This window comes from Aulonocara stuartgranti, assembly GCF_965226115.1.
Source record: "Aulonocara stuartgranti genome assembly, chromosome: 23".
In the NCBI taxonomy this organism is placed as follows: Eukaryota; Metazoa; Chordata; class Actinopteri; order Cichliformes; family Cichlidae; genus Aulonocara; species Aulonocara stuartgranti.
In genome coordinates, this window is record NC_138958.1 from 35,079,878 (window position 1) to 35,107,240 (window position 27,363).

The window sequence follows — 27,363 nt, forward strand, 5'->3', positions numbered from 1 at the left end:
TTTCTCTCCTGTCCCCGACTATGTTTTTTAGACAGCAGACAGCAGGCACATGAAGTGCTAGGAAACCCTCACATGATTAAAAATGCATTACTCCTTATATGAGTTGGAGTTGGACCCACAATCATGAAACCAAAAGGTGTAGGTGGAGATGACAGTTGTTCATGAGAAACCTCTGCTTATGAAATCCTGTATAGTGATACCTACATTTTGCGATATAAAATGAAAGCGCGCTCTCACAATGTCATTTACTTTGCACACACAAACACAATATTATTGGCAAATGAAGGATGGTAGGAAAAATCAACAAATACGTCCCCACTCTTTCAGAATGCAAATACCAGTCAGAATCAGATAATATGAAATCCATTAATAAAGCCAAAGGATGTTGACAGCAAAGCACGTCTGACTGAAATTAATTAGCCTGACTTTAGTGGCATCAGAACAAATAGCTTCCTCCTTATCCGGCCTCATCTTTTTTGCATGGAGGCAGCTTCGCTCCTCGCCCCTTACAGATGTCTTTCATCCACATTTTCCACATTCAGGTACCAAAACATGTTTGCTGAGAGAGCCGATATCCTATCTTTATGGCTGTGTGTTCAGTCAAAGCTTCACTGAGAACTCCCAGAGCCAGAAATGTTTAAAAAAAAATAAAGTGTCTAGATTGGCAGTGACAGGGCTCTAAGGATTAACAGTTTTTTCATGCCTGTAATTACAACGAGTTTTCCATTGTTTTTCTGCCATGTGGAGGGCCTCACCGGAGGTGTCTGTCAGCGGGATTACACAAAAACTACTGAGCCAGATTTCATGAAACTTGATAAAGAGGTGAAGCACGAGCAAAGAAAGAACCCACTAGGTTTTGGTGTGGATTTTGATTGCTTCCTTTAAACTCAGTAGATTGTGCCTTTCTATTGTAACACTTCTTCCTTCAATCAATCATGATGTCAATTTACAGTGAGAATGACAAAAAGTAGAAAAAAATATTTCATTTACAAAAAATCATTTCATTAATGAATATGACTTTTGCCCCTTTAGTAATTCAGATTTTCCAGGTCCAGAAACCCCAACTATGGTATAGCATTAACAGAAATATGCTGCTCATTCAGGTGATAGTTTCACTTTACTTCAATTTATTCAAAACAACAGAGGCTGTCGTTGTCACTTGTGATATGTAGAAAATATTTATTGAAGTTTTTCAAGCTAAGCCCATTCAGTATAGTAGAACAACGTGCATCCCAGAGTTCTCTGTGGATAAATAAGGCAAACAAAGGCCTTTCACCCAGGAGACTGTGGTATTCTCACTTAGATCAAATTTGACCTTAAAACTTTAAATTACTGGATTTAGACTTATTTTTTCTGTTGACATTTGATCTCATTTCAGAAGCAATGTTTGTTGTTGTATTGTTTTATATATATATATATATATATATATATATATATATATATATAAAACACCCAGCACGCCCCTGCGGGCGGTTTATCCTTCAAGCTCGGGTCCTCTACCAGAGGCCTGGGAGCTTGAGGGTCCTGCGCAGTATCTTAGCTGTTCCCAGGACTGCGCTCTTCTGGACAGAGATCTCCGATGTTGTTCCCGGGATCTGCTGGAGCCACTCGCCTATCTTGGGAGTCACCGCACCTAGTGCTCCGATTACCACGGGGACCACCGTTACCTTCACCCTCCACATCCTCTCGAGCTCTTCTCTGAGCCCTTGGTATTTCTCCAGCTTCTCGTGTTCCTTCTTCCTGATATTGCTGTCATTGGGAACCGCTACATCGATCACTACGGCCGTCTTCTTCTGTTTGTCTACCACCACTATGTCCGGTTGGTTAGCCACCACCATTTTGTCCGTCTGTATCTGGAAGTCCCACAGGATCTTAGCTCGGTCATTCTCCACCACCCTTGGGGGCATCTCCCATTTTGACCTCGGGACTTCCAGGTTATACTCGGCACAGATGTTCCTGTACACTATGCCGGCCACTTGGTTATGGCGTTCCATGTATGCCTTGCCTGCTAGCATCTTGCACCCTGCTGTTATGTGCTGGATTGTCTCTGGGGCATCTTTACACAGCCTGCACCTGGGGTCTTGCCTGGTGTGATAGACCCCAGCCTCTATGGATCTTGTGCTCAGAGCTTGTTCTTGTGCTGCCATGATTAGTGCCTCTGTGCTGTCTTTCAGTCCAGCTTTGTCCAGCCACTGGTAGGATTTCTGGATATCAGCCACCTCCTCTATCTGCCGGTGGTACATACCGTGCAGGGCTCTGTCCTTCCATGATGGTTCCTCGTCTCCCTCCTCTTTCTTGGGTTTCTGCTGCCTGAGGTATTCACTGAGCACTCGGTCAGTTGGGGCCATCTTCCCAATGTATTCTTGGATGTTCGTTGTCTCATCCTGGACTGTGGTGCTGACACTCACCAGTCCCCGGCCCCCTTCCTTCCGCTTAGCGTACAGCCTCAGGGTGCTGGACTTGGGGTGAAACCCTCCATGCATGGTAAGGAGCTTTCTTGTCTTTATGTCAGTGGCTTCTATCTCCTCCTTTGGCCAGCCTATTACCCCAGCAGGGTACCTGATCACGGGCAGGGCGTACGTGTTGATGGCCCGGATCTTGTTCTTACCATTCAGCTGACTCCTCAGGACTTGCCTGACCCTCTGCAGGTACTTGGTGGTTGCAGCTTTTCTAGCGGCCTCTTCATGGTTCCCATTCGCCTGCGGGATCCCCAAGTACTTGTAACTGTCCTCTATGTCTGCAATGTTGCCTTCTGGTAGTTCAATCCCCTCAGTTCTGACTACCTTCCCTCTCTTTGTTACCATCCGACTACACTTCTCCAGGCCTATGCAGAACAGCAGTGGGGACAGAGCATCTCCTTGGTAGATCCCGCACTTGATGGTGACTTGTGCTATGGGCTTGGAGTTGGCCTCTAGTGTTGTACGCCACATCCCCATTGAGTTCCTGATGAAGGCTCTTAGGGTCCCATTGATCTTGTACAATTCTAGGCATTCCAGTATCCAGCTGTGGGGCATTGAGTCATAGGCCTTCTTGTAATCAATCCAGGCAGTGCACAGGTTGGTCAGTCTGGTCTTGCAGTCTCGGCTGATTGTTCTGTCTACCAGTAGCTGGTGTTTTGCGCCTCTGGTATTCTTGCCAATTCCTTTCTGTGTCCCGCTCATGTATTGACCCATGTGCCTGTTCATCTTAGCCGATATGATGCCTGACAGGAGCTTCCATGTAGTACTGAGGCAGGTTATTGGTCGGTAGTTGGAGGGGACCGGTCCCTTCTTGGGGTCCTTGGGGATCAGGACCGTCCGGCCTTCAGTTAGCCATTCCGGGTGTCTCTCGTTAACTAGCAGCTGGTTCATTTGTGCTGCCAGACGCTCGTGGAGTGCAGTCAGCTTCTTCAGCCAGTAGGCGTGAACCATGTCGGGCCCTGGTGCTGTCCAACTCTTCATACTGGAGACCCTTTCTTGGATATCTGCCACTGTGATGGTTACTGGACCCTGTTCAGGGAGGTCGCTGTGGTCTGCCCTCAGATCCTCTAGCCACTGAGCATTGCCGTTATGGGTTGCGTCCTTCTCCCATATGCTCTTCCAGTATTGCTCCGTCTCCAGCCTTGGTGGTGCTGTTCTCTTATTGTTCCCTTGCCACTGAGAGTACACCTTTGCTGGTTCTGTGGAGAACAGCTGGTTTATTCTCCTGCCTTCTATCTCTCTGGTGTACCTCCTCAAGCGGCTGGCCAAGGCTGTGAGTCTTTGCTTGGCAGTTTCCAAGGCCTCAGGTATGGACAGCTTGCTGTATTTCTTAGGCACCTTATTCGTCGCACCTTTCTGCAACTCCGTTAGTTGGCTAACCTCTCTCCGTGCTACTTTGATCTTGCCCTCTAGCCTCCTTCTCCATGGAGGGTACTGCCCCTTGTGGCTGTTCAACTTGTAGCCAAGCATCTCACTGATCACTGCTGCCGTATTGTAGATCAGCTTGTTAGTATCGGTAATCGTGGTTGTAGGTATTGCCCGTAGTGCTGCATTAACATCATCTAGCAGACCTTCTGAGGGTACTTCATGTAATCTTGGTAACCGGCTACGGGGGATCCAGGTTTCAAGCTTGGCCATGATCCTATTTTTCAGGTCAGTTCCTCTCGCACTCAAATCTCCTATCACACTTGGGGCTATGTACCCAATCTCGGGTGGGGGTGATGATATCTCCCCCCTGACCTGGCGTCCTGACTCCTCCTTGCCGTAGCATTTGTGTTGTACCTCGTCAATCTCTAGCTGTGAGAGCAGTCCCTTCTTTCGAATGTTGGAACACTGAGCTACTAGTTGTTTCGCCGTCATTGTGGATGTTGGGTATCGAAGAATCCATAGGTCCCTCATCCTATTCATGTAGCCCCTTCCGCCGGGGTTACTTGCATAGTAGCATTCCAACAACACCCTGTTTTTGTCCCTTGCCCACCGATGCCTTCTTGTTCCAGTAGCCCACTTTTCGTCAGGGTGCCCTGGTTCCTCAACACCTGACGCGGACCTTGTTGATCCTGGCTACGTCCGAGCCGGCATGCCTTCATATTTATCTGTCTCGCTCATGTCTGCGGTAGGCTTGCTTAGCATAGGGGGTCTAGCCTTAGGACCCTTACTGGATACAGACGCCCCAGGCAGGAATCGAACTTGCGATCCTCTGTTCCAAAGGCGTGTAGTCTAACCACTACGCTATCCAGCGTGTATATATATATATATATATATATATGTATATATATATGTGTGTGTGTGTGTATATATATATATATATATATATATAAATAAAACTGCATATCTATAATATTCCAAAGTAATGTAAAGCACCCTGACATGATTGCTGGCGTTATATAAATCTAATCGATCTTGTTAGCTTTATGAAAAAGTTTTAGATCATCGCAACATTGTGATTGATGATTTGCATTGATGATCCTGGAGAAACATTAATTATGTTATCTAGTATGAACAACAGGTTGCCCGTGACTTGCTGGAAGACATCCCTTTTTTTATGAGTTAACAGTGGAAGCAGCATGGTGACTTCACCAAAATACATGCAGGAGGTAGGTAGGTGACTGATGACTCTGAATTGCCCATAGGTGTAAATTACTGTGTTAGGCCCTGCAACAGACTGGTAACCTATCCAGGGTGTACCCCACATCTTTGTCTATGGTAGCTGTGATGGGCTCCAGCTATCCCCCCATGACCCTGAATTGAATAAGTGGATGAAAATGGAAAGATGGATGCTGTGACAAGGAAGGCTTATAAGCTATATAATTTTCCTTTTGTACTTATTTAACCATTTAAGCGAATATGAACTCTAAGTAAAACTACTGATTACCCTTATTTCCCTCCAGCCTTTACATGATCCCAGCCACCTCCAGTCAAATCTTACTGTCCTGCTCTTAAAAAGAATTCCACCAAGCAATCTCTGCTTGGCACTTGCAGTAAGTGCACAGTATTAACTGAAGCCATCAATATTATATTAACCGGTTGGAAGAGATTGATTTCAAAGCAAAATGTAATTGTTTCACTGGTGTGACCTTCAAGCTGACGTCAGTGCAACTCACCGCTTCCTGCTTAGAAGCGGTGAGAATATTACGAGCCTTCCAGCAGCTCGGTGGCAACTCTGTCCCCGATTGAATCACCGATATTGGATTCTGCCAAAATTCTGATTATGTTAAGTTTGTCTTCATTTTATCACTTTGCACAATATTTGTGCATGCTAACCAAACTCTGGTTGAATGCTGCTTACAAATGAATGCATCGATAATAATTACCCAGCACTAAAATGCACACTAACTCCTTTTTAATTTTCACAATTTGGTATGTCTAATTTTCCTTAAATAAGGCTCTGAGCGCTTACAGCAATGATTATATGCTTGTTTCTCTTAGACTGGTTTTCCTACCGGTCATCCCTCAAACTGGGACCTAAGTACAGATACATATATCCTTTTTTCCTGACTACTTCAAACACCTTGCACTATTAAAACAGCACTTAAAAAAAGGAAGAATATAATTTTTTACAAACATCTTGCTATCCCTGAGAATTCAATTCTCTGAGTTAAAATTTGTGTTCTGTGTTCTGACTTTAAATACCACCCATCAGGGAAAGGGTCATGATTGTGTTAAACATCATTGTCCAGTATTTAAAAAACGAATTCTGAGTTCTGCTGATGTTATTATCTCTCTTTATTTTTAAGCAGTGTCTTGGTTTGATGTTCTTTGACCGTTCCATTAATGCCAGTAATCTTTTATCTGTTAAAAAAAGGGACCTTTCACTGGGTATCATCAGAGTAAACTTTCATTTTTTAAACCTGTCCCATGAAGTGTGTGACCTGATTATTAAACAAAATTACAGTTATTTAGCCATTATTATCCAGTATATTAATCATGCTCATATCATTTATAATGTTTTGTTCATGCATGCATGAGAGCACAATCTGATATTGCTGTGTTTGTTAAATAACTACAACAATGTGATAATTGATCCAAAGTGAATGTGTCATGTAGCGCTGTGATTCAAGGCATGGTAGGGAGGTGCATGTTAGTCAGTTTCAGCTGCTTTGCACAGGTGGAGCAGGTGCAATAGAGGGGCAACAACGAGGAAACCCTCCAAAAACAGGAAATGAAATCTTTTCTGTCTATTTTTTTCCATCCCATCGGGAGGACCGATACCTGCTCCATTGTGCAAGGAAGAACAGGATGAGCAGTGCCAGAGTCCTCCAGCCGGCCACTGGTATAAATGTCTCTCATTAAACAATCATAAACAGACTTAGGGCTCAACATCCTGTAGTGTGCCCTGTGCTCACTCTTCATCACCGTGGAGCCCGATTGCCAATGGCCATCGAATATCAGAACTGGCAGATCCACCACTGGCCCTGTGCTTTTGACAGATGAGAGCAGGTTCACCTTCAGCACATGTGACTGATGTGACAGGGTCTGGAGACACCGTGAAGAACATTATGCTGTCTGTAATGTCGTTCAGCATAAACGTGGTGGGTCAGTGATGGCTGGAGAGGCATATCCATGGGGGTACTCACAGAACTCTACAGTTACGACACCCTGACTTTCATTAGGTATAAGGATGAAAATCTTGGACCCAGTGTCAGACTTTCCACTGGTATAGTGGATCCTGGGTTCCTTCTGGTACTTGACAATGCATCCTCTCATGTGGAGAGAGTATGCAGGTAAGTGTTCCTTTATCTTTATTTTTATTTTTTTTAGCTGTATAAAAGGCATCACATATATTATATATTATAGCAGCCATCCAAATTATGATGAATGCACTACATTTTTTGTTTTTTAGCATTTACATAAACATGAGTTCCAACGCTGCAATAATCATTCAGTTCGAAATTTATGTTTAATTAACATAACATCAGTTTACACATAATATAATTGATTTCAGCAAATCTAGCACTGATAATGGGTTACACATTTATAGCAATCTAATTATGTTTGCACTGGTGCAGAATGCAGGATAACTGGCCTGAAGCACTGAAGCAGAGGTGGACCAGCATAGAGTATGGACAATACCTGGCATCCCTTCTCTAGAACAAGCATACAGGTAGAAGGAAATGACGGAGAACTCCATCACTTTTTAAACCAAAAATTTAAAACCCTGGTGTTAGTTCTTGAAAGTCTTCCTTACTGTAGTTTGTTCTTGGGGTCTGCAGGAAGCTCACTCAGTAGCAGCAGTTCTTGTTAAGTTTGTTGGTGTTATCAGGGTTAATTACGAGCAAGTCAACAAAAGAAAATCAATTCAGGCTTCCGTGAATATGCCACCATTACAGCCTGCACATAATGAACTCTACTTCATTACTGCTTCTACTTCATTGCTGATCAAGTAGAATCCTGCGAGCTCTGAAATATTGTCTTGCACTTTATTATAATGCTTTGCCAAAAAAAACAAATCTCAAACTTAAACACATATCACTGACTAATGTACTTCCTCAGGCAAAACCAATGCATCATAATTGTTATAAATATTTATAAGTGAAATATTTATATCTCTCAGACTCTGGAAATTGGTCGCTGGGCTACATCTTCAATCCTTCAAGAAGAAAAATGATTGTTTTTTTTTAAATCTCCAAGTAATGTGTCCACTTCTGGAGTGGTTCTAATGCTACTTCATTACCACAAATGATGTTTAGTTATTTCCTTTTCACTCTAAAAAGTAATTCAAAGACTTAGTAAATATCACTATAAGTTAGATGAGTCTGATAAAATCTATGAATATCCTTTTAGTAATTATTTGAGTTTGATAAATTGCAATAGATGTCTGAAATTTTAACTTATGTGTTTGTGTTAAATTAAGGTATTTATTTACATTTATCTCAGACAAAAAAAATCAGTATGTGGTTCACAGAATACCTTCTTTGCATGTACTTAATATTTTTGTTTAAAATTGAATCAAAATATTTGAGAAACGGGTATCTATACTCATCAGTATCTTGCACTAAAATCATTAGTTATTCAAATCAATATTATTTATTGTCAGCAACTACAACTGAAAAGTGTAAGTAAAGCAGGATAACATAGAGTAATTGAGTATTAGCGAGTGGCAAGAACACATAGCCTCACAGGAAATTTTCCATCATCACAATGGCAGTCAACAGACACAAACTCACGGGGGAGCCACCTGGAAAATTTGCCGGTTATGTGGCCTGGGTGCAAACTGTTAATGTAACGTTAAGGCTGTTTTACTGTAAACCTTCTCAAATGGGGCGATTGTGGCTCAAGAGTTGGCAGTTTGTCTTGTAATCGGAAGGTTGCCGGTTTGAGCCCCAGCTCCGACACTCTTGGTCGTTATGTCCTTGGGCAAGACACTTTACCCGTTGCACTGAAAAAAATATGTTGTTGGATTTACTTAATTCAATGGTGGACATTTGTTGCACACAGATGTTTTGCTTTGGCAGCAACTTAAACAATTGAGTTAAATTAACACAATTTATTCATGTTCAATAAACCTGTGCAATTTGTGTTGATAAAATGTGACTTAAACATGTTTTGATGAAGTAATTTGAGCTCTTGAAATATTTTAATCCTTCACAATTTTCTCACTTTATCCCAACACCATTCAATAACTTTTACCCAATACTACTTGGTCACTTAAATACTACATGTTATCTTCAAATTACATTTTGCTATTATATTCTAGTATCAAATACACAATTTTCAAATGGAGGCCTTATAACAGATTATATTGTTCTCTTCCAAGATGGTTGCTGGCATCCACCAGTAACCTTTCAAAACAAAATGTCTAATTTCACTGCATTGACAGTAGGTAAAGAATTAAACTGACATTACTCCTCCACTGAATCTATATAAACCAACAGTTAAATAATGTCAGTTCTTCCGTGTTCTCTGGAATCAATCACAGCAAAGAAATTAGACTCTTTCTTTTGAAAAATGTTGGGAAAGAACAATACAAAACATTCTATTTAAGGCCTCTGACGTCAAGATTCAGTTAAACAACAATTATAACTAAACAATTTGAGGTAATGTTAGTTTCCATTAACATTAAATTAGGTTACTGAATTGGCAAACACCTTCCTATTAACACTACCCATTTTACCCCAATAACTAAAGAAATTAGCACTTGCAGGTCAAAAACTTTATTCAAGAGATGCAAAAATAACATTGATACGGTGAGTGACTGTCAAAAATTACGGCACTGATCATACTGTGACATCTTGGTTCAAAACAGCAAGCTTAGAAATATTCAACGTTCCTTACTTCAACTGAATGAAACTGAAAATACCATTTCACACGACCCATATGGGATATTTAGACTGCATAACTGTTCATGCTACATCTCTTCACTAGTAAAAGAAAGAAAAAATACAAAGAGAAATTTAAAAATGCTGCCAAACAGAGAACTTGTACAGAGCAAAAGGAAAAACAAACAACAACAACAACAAAAAAACGGCTCGTCCTCATGGCAGTTGCAGTGTATATAAAAATGAACCCTGCGATCTGTTCCTGGAATTGAGCTTCAAAAATGCAGCAGAACAAGTGTGAGATTTAAATGTCCTCTCACCTAGAGCTGGTCACCTCACATGCATAACAGTGAGCTTCGTTGCAGGAGCAGTTTTGTCTTAGTTGTGAGCTTTTCTTGAGAGCTGAGTTGCTTCCAACTCCATTACCACCCTTTGAATCACCTCAAAAGTGTAGCAGAGTTGTGATGGGTAACTCATATTGAAGGAATAAAAAAGGTCCAAACAGCATGGCTACTGCAAAGGTCACGTTATCCAGATCTTGAAGAACTACTATACCCTCGATGATGATGCCAACGTCAGAAAAGTCATTGCCTGGTGCATCCTCTGGAGACAGATGTTCATTGTGGTTTTCTCAATCTGTGCAGTGGCCTCAGTCAAGTCCTGGTTAAACACAAAACATTTCTTTAAGATTCCTTTTTAAACTCATCTCTTTTGAATCTACCAGTTCTAATGTTAGAGTAATTTAAACCAATGCAAGCAACATAGTAAATAGCTATAGCCAAAGAGTGGCCTGCCATGCTGCCATTCATGGTCTAACAGAGTTTCTAAGAGAGGGTGAAAAACATAATTTCAAATGCTTTACATTAGTTTTTCTTAGAAAGACACCGGCCCATCAGAAATCCAGGTTTTGTCACTCAGAAGATGTTAGAATTTAGACTTTCAGCCCCACAATTTGGTTAGCTGTTGGTCTTTTTTTTTTTTCAAACAAAAGCTAATGTAAATATTGGTGGGATTTTCCTTTGTTCACTAGAATGACAAATTTAAAGTTTTTTCACACTGATGTGACCCCTAATACAGGGGTGGGGCCTCAAGGGCCGGCGGCTGAGTTCACTACCAGGCCTCATGTGAACTTCAAATTATTAAAGAGGACTACTGGTCCTAACTGGTCCAATGAGGATTAAGTGGATAACTAAATGCATTTTAAAATGTTGCAAAGCCACAATCTACTCATAAAACACTCACCATGAACTCCTGCACCAAGATGTTGCAATTGTCTTTCACACAGATGCGGAGCACTTTGATGAGACTCCCTTTGAGCATTAATGTCATCCTAAAGTATTATAACAAAGAAAACAGAGATTTGTGAACTTTTCAGTAGCACAGAAGAAAATGATCCCAGACCAAAACTTAAACCAGTCAACATGCAACACCAGCATCTACAAAGCAATATCAAAAGTTCCTGTTTGACATCAACTTTATGGATATATAGTTTCCAGAACATTTATTTTTTTAAAAAGATCAATTTTTCTCAGTGGGCCAGTAAATGCATGACGAAAATTATGGCATCCTTTCGGTGGAATCAGTACTCACAGGTAATAGTTGACTGTTTCAATGGATGCAGCATAAAAATCTTTTACTGACCTAATGCAATACATATACACTTTGTAGTTAAAGAATTTTAAAGTTCTTACTGTCATCATGGCAGCTACATCCTTTAGCTTTGTGCCCTGTTCCCCCGATCACTTTGCAAACACTTTCAGCAGACTGTCAGAGAGAAACTCAGCTCTGTCAGAAACCTGTAAAGGCATGGTTGGGATGCACTGGAATGCTGCATTTTATCTGAAATGACATAAAATTATTTTGAAATAACAGCAGGCACTGTGCTTGGTTAATCAGTAATGTTTTGTTGAATAAAAACTGTGTTTCCAGATCTTATGGGATTAAAAAAATCCAAAGATGTTTATTTCTGATTTGCAACCCAAGAACCCACAAGTTACAACCTCATTTTAGTTCAAGTGTGCATTAATGTGAGTCCAGTAATCACCTTTCTGACAATACATACAGGTATAAGTCAAACCTATGGCAGATTTTGGATTTCTCAGTTGTATTAATAGGGTGGTCTATTTGAGTATGCATGCACCTAATAATTATAAAAAACCTATTATAATTAAGTTACAGAAACCTTAAGCGAAAATAGAATATACTTTCTTACCATAACACCTTGAACCCACAATCCATCAGCTGACTCCTGGTGAAATGCAGAATAGATGTGGTCTCTCAATGTGCATCAACAAAAACAAAAACAAAAGGACAGCAGGTGAGGGCAGGAGGGGTAGGGATGTAAGCTAGCATAATACCGCTGATGATATTAGCTAAAGCTGTTCAATGTCCAAAATCTCACTAACACCACGGTGCAGTAAATACACAATGTAACTGAAGAGTCAGTTGTCAAATCTATTCACACAGAAAACCAGATTATGTTATGAGTGCCTCGTAATTAGGTTTAATGTGATATTACGGCTCTTGTGCCAAAGACAAATTCAAATGAAAAAGCGCCAATTCTTTGATAACAGATAAAACAGCAAATAAGCTAACGGCTCTTTTTTAGCATGTTACATGGCGGCACTTTAGACGTTTAACTACATTTGGCTGAAATATGGTAAATATTAATTCAAAAAATCAAGACATACCAAAAAACGTAGAGTTGGCTGCTCGACTTGACTGAGATGGATGCATTTTTTAAACCACGATCCAAAGCCCGCGAGATGAAATCACGCGTGGTTTCACGAGATTTAACGTTGCTATCTTATTGACTTACTTCACCTGAACATGATATAAACAATTTAATACACCCTTTCTGCATATCATGTAGTTTTTACACTATATAGTTACATTTATCTTTAAAACATGAGGCAATTGTGTTAAATACATGCAAGATGCTTACATAAATCCAAGAGATGGCCAGTCCCTTTTTTTCAGTGTGCCTACTGTTGGTGGTCAGAGGGCCCAGTGGCGCCAGTGTCTGGTAGTCTCGCCTCTGTCAGCTGTGGCTACAATGTAACTTGCCATCACTATTGTGTGAATGGGTGGATGACTGAATGTAGTGTAAAGCGCTTTGGGGTCCACAGGGACTAAATACAGGCCCTTTACCATATTTAATTTTAGGTACAATTTTGATTAAGTTCAGTTTACAAAATTAAGTAAATGGAACAAAATTTTGGATTAACTGACCATCTATATTTCAGTTACATTGACCAAGCATGTCAGTGTTATTGACTCAATTTTTTTGTGTGGTTTTCACTTAACCTTACATTTGTTTTTAACTCATGATATCTGTTATATTTACATAATTTTTTCATGTTTGTGTAACAATTACGATTACTCATTTCAACTTGATTTGTTTAAGCTTTACTTATTCAATTGATCAAGTATATTGAACAGATTTGACTGGTTTCCAATCTACTCAATATTTTTCAGTGCCTTAAAAATTTTAAGTAAATGTCAGTTTTAGTTTTTAGAGTGATACTCTCCTCATCTGCACTACTGCTCCCCACCCCAACCCACCTTGTCCCCAAATAAACACAATGACCCAGAATGCAATGGTGTAGCATTATCCTGCCAGCAGCCCTCGCGGTGATGCTCCTTGTGTGTGTGACGGGCTGAAAAAAACGGTAAACACGATCATTCATCCGCTGCTTAGGGGTGATGATGAACTTCTGTCATACGTGTAATAAACAAAACTGTCCTGTACCTGAGGATATGAGTGGTATTTTGAAGATTGCTTTTGTGTATGTGTGCGTGTGTGTGTGTATGGAGCTAATATCATGAACATGCTTTTGTATTGTTCATTCCTAGGAATCAAATAGAAGGACCTTTTGAAAGAAACAAAAGAAATCCATTTGCATACCTGGCTGTTTACTCGAACACAATTTGTGAGGGTGTAGGAGGCAAAAATGAAAAATGACGCAGACTGCCGGCTGTGCTTCGCTGAACATCTATCCTAAGGTCCAATCAGCACCTGTGATTCTTTGTCTAAGATAAATGATGTACTTGTTGTTTGGCCTGTTTAATATTGATACCAGTAGTAGGGTATGCTGGCAGCAGCAGCAGAAACAGCTGTAGCGCTCATTTATCTGCCACCAGTAGACCCTGTATGTTAGACATCATGTTTCAGAAATGTATTTACTCATCACTTTTTTCAGCTGGAGCTGAGTCAGTGAATGTGAAGTCATATATTGATAAATACCCAGGAACATAATGTGGAACAAATAGGGATAAATGTGAAGATCTGCCATCCATCAATCCATTTTCTAGCATTGTCCCCAAGCAAGCAAAGAGACAGAGATAGTTTGCACTCCAGAGTCTCCTTCAGAGTGGACATGCACAAAGACACCTCACCTTGGAGGAACTCAGGAGGCATCCTAATGTCCAAACCATCTCAAGTCATTCTTTTTGTTGTGGAGGAGCAGTAGCTCTACTTGGAGTCCCTTCTGAATAACTGACATCCTCATTCTATCTCTAAAGCTGTGTCAACATATAAAGCAATTAGCACATCACTTCATGGCTCAGTCTAACCTGATTGTGACTAGGAAAAATCCATGTTTTGGTGTTTCTTGTATTAGGCAACTGATTGCAACTAGTCCCCCCAAGGTTGAGCGTTTATGACCTTCAATCTATGGGTAACCAACAGATTAAGCTTTTGACCAGGTGGGAGTCAACCTATTTCTAAACAATCACAGTCTGATTTGGACAGAGTGCAATCAGACAGTTTGCATGTATATAGTGTTCTCCCTGCCTCTGCATCGGTTCTCTCCGGGTATTCCAGCTTCCTCCCACAGTGCAGAGACATGCAGTTCGTCGGGTTAGGTTAACTGTTGATTGAAAATTGGCTGTATGTGTGAATGTGAGTGTGAATCATTGTCTGTCTCTCTGTTTTAGCCCTGCCACAGACTGGCAGCCTGTCCAGGGTGTACCCTGCCTTCTCGCTCCATGGCAGCTGGGATGGATGGATGGATGGATGGATGGATGGATGGGTAATTTATAAACACAGACAGATTATTATGAACATGTTGTAACAAATCGTAGTCATTCTGTGCCGATGAGCATAACTTGGCTGCGACACACCTCTTTGCAATAGGAGACTTGACTCAGCTGCTTGTCGACTGCTTGTATTCTGGTTATATTCCTTTATAAAAGCAAGCAGGACACACAACGACATCACTCTTTCTCGAAGAATTTCAGATTTATTTTTTCAACTAGTTCCCGTCGCGAGTCTGAATGTAAGTGGTTAATGTGGATTTCTGTTTCATGTCACTTCCTGTGTATGTAGATGGCAGTTTGCCTCCATATTATTATAAATAAACCCTACTTTAAAAAGCTGGGGTTTATTGCTAAGTCCATCTTTTTTTGCCTAGAGTAAGTGGTGATATTTATGTCACACAATCGTTGCTACATTTCCGCTTGTTCTTTTTTATTGATTTCTTACACTTATTAAACCATATTGTTTAGACAGCTGGATACAATCATTCAGTGGTCCAATTGCTTTACCTTTGACAATGAGCCAGGCATGACTCTGCACACTTCAACCTATGGTTGTTTTTATTGATCATTGCTCATTGTTTCACTTTGAGCAGATCATTTTTACATTAGGTTCTGCATAAAAACAAAGAGACAGCCAGCATAAAGCGAATGGTTCCAAACTCATCTCTTCAGGGGTATTCAACCCACATACTGAACATATACTGTACAAGAATGACTCACCATACATTCCTTTGCCACCATAACACTTACGTTTCTTCAAAGTAAGTCAAAACAAATTCGTGAACATCCAGTATCAGCAGCTGGATCATTTTAAGTTCTTTGCTTTAAAGTGCAAAATGATCTTTCTCTTGTTTATTTATCTCAAACAGCCAGCATGTATAGAACAATGTTGATACCTCGAGGCTTTTCACAGTCTGCTTGAGAAGGTAGTCCTTTTTTAGCCAGCTTTAGGAATAGGCCTTCAAACACAAACAGCTCATAATTAATGTATATACCGATTAAAGAGTTTTGCTTCAAATTCTAGATTTCTGTATACAATGATTCCTAGGGGAAAACAAGCAGAGGGAATGAAGAAAACAGAAGAGGAATTAAATTAGAGAGGAAACAGCAGAAGGTAATGAAATCTAATAGGGGTCAGGGAAGCGATGAGGGGAAATGACATGAATGGAAAGTCTTAAATTGAAAGAAAGATATGATGGAGAAGAAGGGGGTTACAGGGGATGATTTAAGGGTCCTGGAGCTATTACCATGTCAGCTAATCAATATGTGCTGACCCTCAAAAATTATATCCAAGCCAGTCCCTGCAGTCCTGTTTAATCAAGATACTGAGAAAGTCTTTAGTTTTAATGCTCGCATAATGCAGCAGCTGCTTGTACATGTCATGCTACAGGCTTTGATGACTGCTGTCTACCTCCTCAAACACAGAGCTCCTCCTGTTCTGCTTATTATTACCATACTTGGCGAGGCTTGCTGCATCTTGTGTATCTCTTCTTTAAAAACCCCTTTTTTTGTGCTTTCACAGCTCCCCGTTGTTTGAATCCATTAGATGCATCCTCAAAAGTACACATATTCCTCCACTATACTGTCACATAGGAGCTCCTTTATTCGGCAGTTGTGCACAACTCTGACTGTGAGCAATCATTTAAGCCCTAAAAACATCATATTTGGAAATAAAGCGTATTTAAGCGTGTCTATCACGGTCTGGAGTGTGTTCACACTAGGAATTCATTGCTAGGTTTCGGCTCCACTGACCTGTATTCACCACACTAAGAGAACAGGTTTGCATGAGATAGTGGAGAGGTGTTGAGCTACCTCTGCATGTGCAGTGTAAAGCATCTGCCCCTCCTCCTTTTTAGGAACACGAAACTGCTGCTGTTAGTTGTTTCAGCAGTGCCTCAAAATGCTGCAGTTTTAAGTCCCAGATTATATGTAAAATAGGGTGAAGTGTGGACTTACAACATAAAAACAGTAGCTACTTGTAACATACACAGATCAGGCATAAGATTATGACCAATGGCATTGATATCAGTGAGCAAGTGAATATTTTGTCCTCAAAGACAAATCTGCAGTAAAAATTAGTTTGACAAAGGCCCAATAGTGACAGCTAGATGACTGGATCAGAGCTTCTCATAAACTGGAGCTCTTGTGGGGTATTCCCAGTCCACAGTGGTCGGTATCTATTAAAAGTGGTCCGAGGAAGGAACAGTGGTGAACCAGTGGCAGGGTCAAGGCTCGTTAATACGTTAATGGGTGTGAAGGCTGGCTCATGCGGTCAGATCCATCAGACGAGCTACTGTAGCTCAAATTGTTGAAAAAGTTCATTCTGGTTCTGATAGAAAAGTGTCGGAATACACAGAGCATCACCGTTTTTTACATATGGTTCTGGATAGCTGCAGCTCGGTCAGGGTGGCCCTGCTCACCCTTGCCCACCACCAAAAGCCCCAACAATGGGCACTTGAACTGAACCACGAAGTAAGGGAAGAAGGTGTGCAGGACAAATAATCTGATCCATGGAGCCCCACCTCACAGCTTACAGGACATAAAGCAGGGGTGTCCAACTCCAGGCCTCAAGTGCCGGTGTCCTGCAGGTTTTAGATATCACCCTGGGTCAACACACCTGAATCAAATGATTAGTTCATTACCAGGCCTCTGGAGAACTTCAAGACATGTTGAGGAGGTAATTTAGGCATTTAAATAAGCTATGTTGGATCAAGGACACATCTAAAACCTGCAGTACACCGGCCCTTGAAGCCTGGAGTTGGACACCCCTGACTTAAAGGTGCTGTTGCTAACCACAGCACGCCTTCAGGGCTCTGTTGGAGTCCATGCCTCCATGGATCAGGGCCACTTCGGCAGCAAAAGCGGGACCAACAGAAAAGAGTTTTCATATAAATTTTAGGAATCCTTACATGGTTCATTTTGAATGAGAGGGACAACCACCTGATATGATATCACCAACTTTGACATTGATATCCAGGCAGAGGAGCCCCACCTTCTGCTTAAGTCTTTCGGTTAAGAGGGGCAGCCAATCAGAAAACAGTTACCTTGCTTCGGCTAGTTATCTACCACTACCAAGGTGCAGTATAAGACAAATAAGTTTGTCTTTTTTAAACTGTGGAAAATGCAAAACATTTTGATTTTAGAAGTGGTGAAACTAATGTTCTCCCTTCACATAAAAGTAAATTTGATGTTTTTTATAACGAGATAAAAAATAGATGTAAATCAAAAGTTTCCAAGCTTGAAAGGTGGATGTAGAGTGCAAATGCCAAATGTTTACCTTGCGTGTCCTCTGGAATCAACAGGTGCCACCCATTTAAAAAGGTCACAAATGACAGTTATGTAAGACAGAAAGGATTGTATTACTAATGTCGCCAGGAAACGGCGGATTCTCAACTATGAGAGACTGCAATTAAGGACAGTGAATGCCATTTACTTTCCTGAATTAACTCATGAAGCTGTTTTGGCGTAAAAGGAGAAGAACGGTGACCTTCTGCGCTGCAATCAGATAACCTTTTTCTTATGACTTTTTTCTTGCTTCACTCTCTGGGTACCCAAATGAGTCACATCATTGAAGGTCAAACGCGGAACATTTACAAAAAAGCACGAACCGACGTGCACAAAATTGCACTCATGCTCCCACGCGCAGAGACTACATTAAAAGGCTCTTTAAAGTAACGTTTGACATCTGAAAAAAAAAAAAGAAGAAGTAAAGATTCCCTGTCACACGCGAGAACAAAGAATTTTCTGCCTGAGCAGTTATTTTCTCTAAATCATGAGTGCTTAACACTGCTCACACTCTTGTCAACTTCTGCCCTCTGAAATCTAGTCATACAGAAAGACGGGAGCAAAAGGCACCTTTTCTGTGAGGTCTGGAGGAAATGAAAGCAATGTCTTGTTGCCCAACATTGTGAATTAAAGTCTAGATCATGCGAATGAGATTAGCTCCATAAACAATGGCGGGGATGGCTTTAGAAACACTGAAATCAAGAAAATTGAGGATCTCACAAATGAGCCTTGAGTGTGTCCTATTTTAGTTTTCACTTGTGTTGTGTGTCGTCAACAAATACAGAGGCCTCGTGCTGATTTTTTTTTAAACTCGTCGTCATTGTGTGCAGAATTGATTTACATTCTCTGTGATGTTAAAATGATTGCAGCGCCAGGGATCTTGAGGTGTACTGATGAGAGTTCAGAGCAGGTTGTTCTGACTTTATTTTTTGACAACTTGTTGCAGTGCTTGCCACCGGTAAATTTTAAGGTGACAGTCCTTCAGCACTCTGAAGGACTGTCACGGTGTGTCAGTCCAGGTTTATTTTTATCATTTAATTAGCTGGCTCCTGTCAGGTTCATTGGACTTTCTTCCTCCTCCTTCTCACCTTTATCTCATCCTTTTAGTTAGCCAGCCCATGCTTGCCATATCAACCAACTTTTGTCAGACTGTCTTACAGTTCTTGTCCGTGATGCATTTTTTTCTTACCATTTGGTGTGCTGTTTTTGCTGGCTACACTGACTGATCATTTAAGTTGGTACACCTCTGCAGCTTCTGGCTAGTGCAAATGTCTAATCAGCCAGTCAAATGGCAGCAACTCAATGGACTTAGTCATGTGGACATAGTCAATAAGACCTGCTGAAGTTTAAACTGAGCATCAGAATGGGAACCAAAAGGGCACCAAAGGTGATTTAAGTGACTTTGAACTGTTGTTGGTGCCAGACAGGCTGCTGATGTACTGGGATTCTCCCACAAAACCAGAGAATGGTCTGAAAATAAGTTCCAGTGAGTGGCACTTGCCTGAACAGAAAATGCCTAGTTGATGACAGAAATCAGTTTGGCAGATTGTGTTGAGCTGGTAGGAAGACAACAGAAACTGAAATGAACACTCGTTACAACCAACGTAAACATATGGAGAAGAGCATCTCTGATTGCACATGTCAAACTTTGACGCAGACTGGCTACATCAGCAGAAGACCGCACCGAATGGCGCTCCTGTCAGCTCCGAACTTAGGTTACAGTTCTCACATTCTCACCAAATTTGAACAATTGCACAAATCAAATCTCAAACTTTTTTCTTGAACATGACAATGAGTTGAGTGTATTCGAATGCCCTCCACAGTCACTAGATCTCAATCTGGTGAGATCTTTTGTGGTGGAATTCACTGATGGACAGCCAACAAATCTGCAGCACTGTGGTGTTGTCATGTCAGTAAAGACCAACATTTCTAAGGAAGGTATTCAGCACTTTGCTGAATCTGGTCCATGAGGAAATCAAGGCAGGTCTGAAGGCCCAAAGGGGGGCCAGCAATGTGCCCGTTTTGCCATTTAGGCTTTATTTCTCAAAGCTCATGGTAGACCTTAATATTTGATTGACCAATGGTCTAACTTTGTAAGTCAGACATACTCAAACTCAAATATATCTCACTGCATCAGTAAGGTTCTTTAGTTTTGATGTGCCCAATAAATACACATAAATATGCATGACATCAAGTGAAATACTTCTTAACTATGCGACTGAAAACCACCATATGATCACAAAGTTTGTTTTTGCTTTTCACTCCAATATTTGTGTGATTTTCTTTGAGGCACTTGAATGACTTAAATTAAGAAGAGTATACTCAATTTTGAATGCTAGATATTTATTTTACACGGCCAGCTCACCGAGAAGCTAAATCGTGGTTAAATCCAGTGAAATAACATTGCTGCAGCTGTAAATGCATCTCCACTCTAGAATCAAACTTTTTAACATGGAGATATTGCCAAGTAACCCGTAACAGATTTACAAACATTCTCAACAGTGCATAAAGCAAAAATGAGCAGTGGATATTTAACAGAAATGAAATGAGAAGCAGAGGGAGGGAAACACAATGTTCCCTTTTTGAGTCTAAGAGTCTCTTCTGAAGAGGGTTGGAGCCTTTGATGTTTTTTCCCTGCATGTGTGTATTAATCATGGACAGATGAATAGCTAGATATGTATGTGTGTGCATCCGTGTTAGTGAATCTCTGTGTGTGCTTGTTTGTGTTCCTCGTAAGTAAGTGGCCCTGCCACAAAAATAGGTGTTTCTGTCTGTTTGGAGTGGGGCTTCAGGAAGTCCTTCAATCTCTGTGGACTCAATTATTCAGTGAGTCCGTCCCCGGCTGCCGTTGCGCTGAGGGTGTACACTTTCTTTCCATTCTGACGATGTTTAAGTGCATGCATGGGGTTGTTGGAAAACCAAAGTCACGGAGGATGAATAAAACAGGAATAAACATGAGAATCCCCGAGTCCAGTGTGGACTCCTAATCCCTGCTGATATTCACAGCCATGATTCAAAAGGGAAAATCAAGCTTTTCGGACGATTTACGGTTAACTTGCACAAAGAAAGCTTTTATACAAAAGCATACCTGTTTTTGTCAGCCTTGATCACATAAGTGGAGCTGCTATGGATACGGAATATCCCATCACCACTAATTGAGGTGTCGGGAATTTAAAAAAATAGAAATAGAAATAGATAGAAATAGGAAAGTCTTATTTTGAAGAAGAGGTGAACTTTAAAGGGGCTATATTGTGCTTTTCCTCATTTGTAAAATATATTCTATTATAATGGTGGATGCTCCTGTTGAACATGGCCTTATGTACAAAGAGACTACTACCTGTAGTGGTCCCTGTGCTCACTCCCCGGCACAGTGAAGCCGACTTGCATTTGCCATAGAATACCAGATCTCGCAGGTCCATCACCGGTGCCCTTTTCACAGATGAAAGCACAGCCTGAGGGGAAACCCTATCATGTGATTTCCTGAGGTCAAAAGGCCCAGGACATGAGTAGGGGTTAAGGCGTCTGGGAAGGGATCTCAAAACTGGATTATAGATGGCAGACAGTTGGTGTCATAAACCACCGCCTCTGTTCAAAGATGGTCGCTCACAGTGGACATAGATTGCTTCTTTCACTATTCTTTCAAACCATCTTCTCTGTCCAAAATGTGAACATTGGTGTCCTCAAAGGAGTGACCTTGCCACTTCATAAACGCATGGCACAACATAGAAGAGCCACCTTGACGGGACAAGACTCGGTGGTCCATCTGCATCTAAAGGACAAAGGTCAATCCATAGGGCTTAAATCTGGGACTCTCCACCATTTGAGGAAGTATCAAGTAACTTCTGGTCTGGGGAGGCATATTAATGGAGGGACGTACAGACCTCTACAGGCTAGGCAACAACAGGATAAAATCCTTGGATCCTCGGGTTCCTCCTGGTGGGATCATGTGGCAAAAGTAGGCAGGCATTTCCTGGAGGATGAACAAAATGATATTTGATTTGATGGAAGATGTATTATCTACAATGTGGCCTTACTGTCCTTGTATTTCCATTTGTGTATGCTATATAAAAAATAAAAAGAGAGAGAGAAATCAGTATAGAGGTTTAAATATGCACCTAACTGCCAGTAACTTGAGGTTTCATTCTGTCAGAGCTTCTCATGACTGTTGATAAATCACATATTTCTATACCTCATCTTACCTTATAATACTATTCAAGTTAAAATATTCACTTCTTTATCCTTATAATCTCATTCTAATTCATGATGTATTTGGCTGACTCATCCACTCATCCAGCCGTGTGCTTATTTCAATTTCTGGGAGCAAGGGGGAAAAAAATTAAAAAGATTGCTGCGTTACATTAAGGAAAATAAATAAAATTTAAAACCTTAAAACTAAATAAAAAGCATCGTTTTTCCATTATCTCCTATAATCCCCAACTCAGGCACACACTAGACTATCAAAATAATTACAGTGCTGATTGCCGGCTCCCTGTTTGCAGAAAACTGTGAACAAAATCAAATGAATTGACAGCACCCAATCAAAACAAATTAAAAGCACGGCTGCGTTGTATTGCCGTGACCTGTTTTGTGTTTTGGGTCAGTAATAGCATCTTGGAAATGCACATACTGACTAATAGATGCAGCATCTCTGTGCCAAGAAGACTGAGGGCTGTGCTAGATTGATAGCGTGCCAGTGAGAATAATAATCGGTCCTCTTCATCTGAATCACTGTCCCTCTCTTTGTCTCTTTTTTTCCCTTTAAATTACGAAATGATAAATGTGTTCACTGTCTATATCTCTGGGACTCAAGTATCAGCTAATTTGCTTAGCTCAACTTTGCAAAGGACGACCGTGATCTCAAACCTGGATGAGAAAGGATTTGTGAAAAGAGGCGAAAAAATGAAAATAACCTCTGAAGCCTCTACCAATGAAAGAAGAACAGAAAGTGAAAGGACTCAATAAGCAGAAGTGATCAAAGCAAAGGGAAAAGAAGCAGAAAAAGTCTGGATTCACTCACACAGAACTTGTTCTTCAGTGGGTTTATCAGTCCAAATAATAAAAAAGCACAAAGAAAAGATGTTCACACTCACACTGTCTGGGAGACAACATACACACTGCTTTTCCCCCTTTGTCTTAGAGACTGTGTACACACACATACACATAGCAGCTTTGAAAAATGGCATCTTTCAAACGGGGACATTTTTTCTCGGCTCTGAACGACATGTCTTCAAAGATTAGTCATGTAAGCAGATTTATTGGCGCTAATATAAATGGCCGTCTGTAGTGGGAGTATCAATCCCTCTCCACTCACTACAGATGTGTTTGAAATGGCATGTGACAAGAGAGACAAGAGTTACAAAAACTTAAAGAATCAAAATAGAAAATGTTAATTGTCGTCTTTGTAGTGGACGTTTGATTTTAATGTGCTATCAGTTAAAGGAGCTGTGTTTAACAGTTGATATTAATGACACATTCTGCAGCTCACATTGGATATTTTAACAGCTGTATATATTGTATGCAGTGTATGTTACGATGACAATAAAGCTGACTTGGACATAAAAGAACAACCAATGCAAGATATATGTTCCATCGCTAAGTCACAGGTAGCTGACTAGCCATTCCCTGGTTAATTATTAGTGTAGACAGCAGATGTAAAACGTCTTTGCTTTGTGTTTTGATAGGAGTTACTAATAGCTAAAAACAATGCCATTTGATACTGTATATAACTTTGGAGGAGGCCACCCACAATGCCTCGATAGTTCTCCTCTATTTATTTTGGATCTTTTGAAAACTCTAACATTGGCTTTATTAGTTAAATGATTTTGATGGTCTTTTTGACATATCTGTCTGCTGTCTTTGTGCCATTTTCCAACAATGCGTTTCCTATACTTCCACAACTGGAGCCTTTCACCTTCACATTACTCTGCCATTAATCCTTTTCATTCACTATTGAAGTGAAACACTGCATAAGGCGCTGGCATAGGTAACGTAGTATGATCATGACTAATTAAGCACTGAATAATTTGCAGTATCAGTATAGAGATACAGTATGTTTCTTTTTCAGTGACTGTGATTAAAAAGCCGAGCTGTGACACAAACCGTTGCATGGCCCCAAATAGCAGCCTATCACTTCCACACAGGTGAAAATTATCTGCTTTGACACTGAGTGGTGAAGAGCTTTCACTGGCGGTTAAAGGATTCGTGTTTGGATGAAAGTAACAATTGATATTCAGCAACTGCAGATGTTACAGTACAACATTGTCTCGTAATAGCTGTGAAATTGCAAAAATGCATAATGTCAAGAGGAAACTTTTATGTTGAACACAGAATCTATTTTTTAGAGGGTTTTTGCATTTTATTTCTTGCCTAGAGAACTGTTCTGAAAAACCTGGTTATAAAATTGCACCAAATATAGATAAAAGCCTAAGTATGTACAGTTAACTTGTTAATCTAATGAATATCACTATGTTTTAAACATTTAAAAGTATCTTTTTTTCACTGTTTTAGAGCACACTTCACACATTATATACTTTTTAAAGTTAATTAGTAATCAGTGCAGGTTGTCATCATCTTTAGTAATCCCTAAAAAGCAAACAGGCAGACTCAAGTAAAATCCCCAGTAGAAAATTGTTAGTAAAGGCTGTAGCTTTGTAACACATGCTGTAAAATTGTGCATATACAACCCAAACTGTGTAACCTAAGTAACCTAAGTAACTATGTGGGGTACCTGAGTAGCCAAATTTTGATACCTAAACCTAACCAAATGTCTAACTGACCAAGTATATTTTTCATTTGTTCTTTAAAATGATATTATCTAATCAGCAAATCACAAGGCAGTAAATCAGTGCATTTAGGCATGTACACATGCTGAAATTCAAACTCAACTCAATCCCCCCAAAACCCAAAATGTTATAACTAAAGTAAGCAGAAGAGCATCTCTGAACCTTGAAGCAGATGGACAACAGCAGCAGAAGACCACACCAGGTGACATAACAAAACATTGCCTGCCCTGATAAGATTTCTGCTGTGACATTTGGATGGTCGGAAGGTATGGATCCATTCCTGCCTCACATCAAAGGTTCGGCTGATGGTGTAATTTAGGAGAAATTTTTCTGGCAGATGTTGGGCCCCTTTGCACCAGCTGAGCATCATTTAAGTTTCTCAGTTTCTTTCTTGAGTATTGTGTCATGGTCCTGGGTCGTGTGACCCAGTGTGTTATGCTTAGCCTATTTTGATGTTTATTATTTGTTTAGGTTCTCTAAGCTAGTCCAGCCATTTGTATATATCACCCCTGCATTACGTCTCCCTTGCCCTTCGTGTGTTTATGTCTGTGTGTCTTGTACTGTCAAGTTCATGCTGTCAGTTATGTCACCTCCCCCTGTACTACGTCTCCCCGGTTCATGTCTCATGTTTCCTGTTTTACTTTGAAGGCCTGCATTCACTGTCAGTGTAGTCAGTTTTACTCCTCCTGTCCTGTCGTTAAGTTCATGTGTGTCAGCTGCGTTCCCATGTGTGGTCACTTCCCCTGATCATCCCTCATGTGTATTTAGTCTCTGTGTTTCATACAGTCTGCGTCGCGTCATCTGTGTTCCCATCCTCCGTGTTTCCATGCCTGGTCTGTTGTCTTCCAAGCCATAGCCTCACCATCGTTTGTTCCCAGTTTAGGTTTCTGTTTAGCCACGTTATCCCTGCTGTATTTGTACACCTTGTTTTCAGCCATATTAAAGGCTCGCCTTCTGTTATAGCTCACTCCCGTCTGCTCACTCGTGTACGCACCTGGGTCCATTACACGCATTCTCCACTCGCTCCGTCACAGCGGACCGTGACAGTACGACGCGACCATGCCGGACCCAGCGACGCATGAGAGGGAGATCATCCAGACGGTGGAGTCGCTCTGTGGTAAATGGCTGCGGTGCTCCGAAGAGGAGGAACGGGAGGAGTTAGCCCGCCAAGTGGGAGTATGCATGTCTGTGTTTCCCTGGCTATGGGAGGCACTACACCCGCTGATCACTGACCTTCTCGTCACCGCTCTCAGACTCCGTCCGCAGCCACGGCTGCCTAGTGTGCGGGCTGTGCCGCCAGAGCCCTGCTGTTGTCCCGTTTCCCCGCTGCTTCGCGAGCCGGAAGCAGTTAGAATAGAATAGAATAGAATAGCCTTTATTGTCATTGTACAGAGTACAACGAAATTGGAGTGCCACTCCCTTGGTGCAAGTTTCAATAATAAATATAAATGTAAAATATAAAAAGTACAAAAAAAACAATCGTAAGTACTCAAACAATAGTATGTACAATATATACAGGATAGCAGCATTAATATAATGACAGTATGAATAGCAGCATAATATAATGACAGTGACGGTATGGAATAGGTTCAATTGTTTTTGTGCTTATTTACTACGGTGATAGCTCTGGGAAAGAAGCTATCCCTGAATCTGTTTGTCCTGGTTTTATGTGACCTGTACCGTCGGCCTGACGGTAATAGTTCAAACAGTTGGTTGCTGGGGTGAGAGTGGTCCTTGATGATATTGCCAGCTCTGCTGAGGTACCGAGAGTTTGCAGTGACCTCCAGGCTGGGCAGAGAGCAGCCAGTGATCTTCTGGGCTGTGTTGATGACCCTCTGCAGTACTTTCCTGTCTGCAGCTGAGCACCCTGCATACCATGTTGTTATGCCGTACGTTAGGATGCTCTCTATGGTGGCTCTGTAAAATGTCACCAGCAGCCTCTCCTCCAGGTTGTTCCTCCTGAGCACTCTCAGAAAGTGGAGACGCTGCTGGGCCTTTTTAACCACCGCTCTAGTATTTGCAGTCCAGGAGAGGTCATCAGATATCTGCACGCCCAGAAACCTCATGGAGTGTACCCTCTCCACACAGCTCCCGTGAATGTAAAGTGGGGCCGGGTCTGCTCTGCCCTTCCTGAAGTCCAAGATAAGTTCTTTAGTTTTCGTGGTGTTCAGTTGGAGGTTGTTAACTGAACACCACTCAGTCAGTCTGTTGACCTCATCTCTGTAGTCCGACTCATCCCCCCTTGAGATGAGTCCAACCACTGTGGTGTCATCCGCGAACTTTATGATGGTGTTTGAGAGATGGGTAGGGGAGCAGTCGGATGTGTAGAGCGTAAACAGGAGGGGACTCAAAACACATCCTTGTGGAGACCCGGTGCTGAGTGTGATGGTGCTGGACCGGTGGGGGCCGAGTCTGACAGACTGTGGTCTATTTGTCAGGAAGTCCTTGATCCAGAGGCAGATGGGGGTGGAGAGTCCCAGGTGAGACAGTTTCTGGACCAGGATCTCCGGGATGATATGATTGAATGCTGAGCTGAAGTCC

At 41.3% G+C, this 27,363-nt stretch overlaps 1 protein-coding gene and 1 long non-coding RNA gene across 6 annotated transcripts in view; both read right to left on the reverse strand.

Annotated features, from left to right (window-relative positions):
- LOC309701090 (gamma-aminobutyric acid receptor subunit gamma-3-like) overlaps positions 1–27,363 on the reverse strand; it is a 193,814-nt gene that overhangs the window by 80,178 nt on the left and 86,273 nt on the right. The gene's annotated exons all lie outside the window — the stretch shown is intronic.
- LOC309701103 lies at positions 8,864–12,694 on the reverse strand. Of its 4 annotated transcripts, none has more exons than XR_014274858.1 (5): positions 12,660–12,694; positions 11,928–12,538; positions 11,407–11,554; positions 10,958–11,045; positions 8,864–10,375 (listed from the first exon to the last, which is right to left on the reverse strand). It is a non-coding gene; the product is annotated as an uncharacterized lncRNA (long non-coding RNA). The 4 variants fall into 4 exon arrangements; XR_014274859.1 differs by having other exon boundaries at positions 11,928–11,963; positions 12,406–12,688; XR_014274860.1 differs by having other exon boundaries at positions 11,928–11,991; positions 12,406–12,688.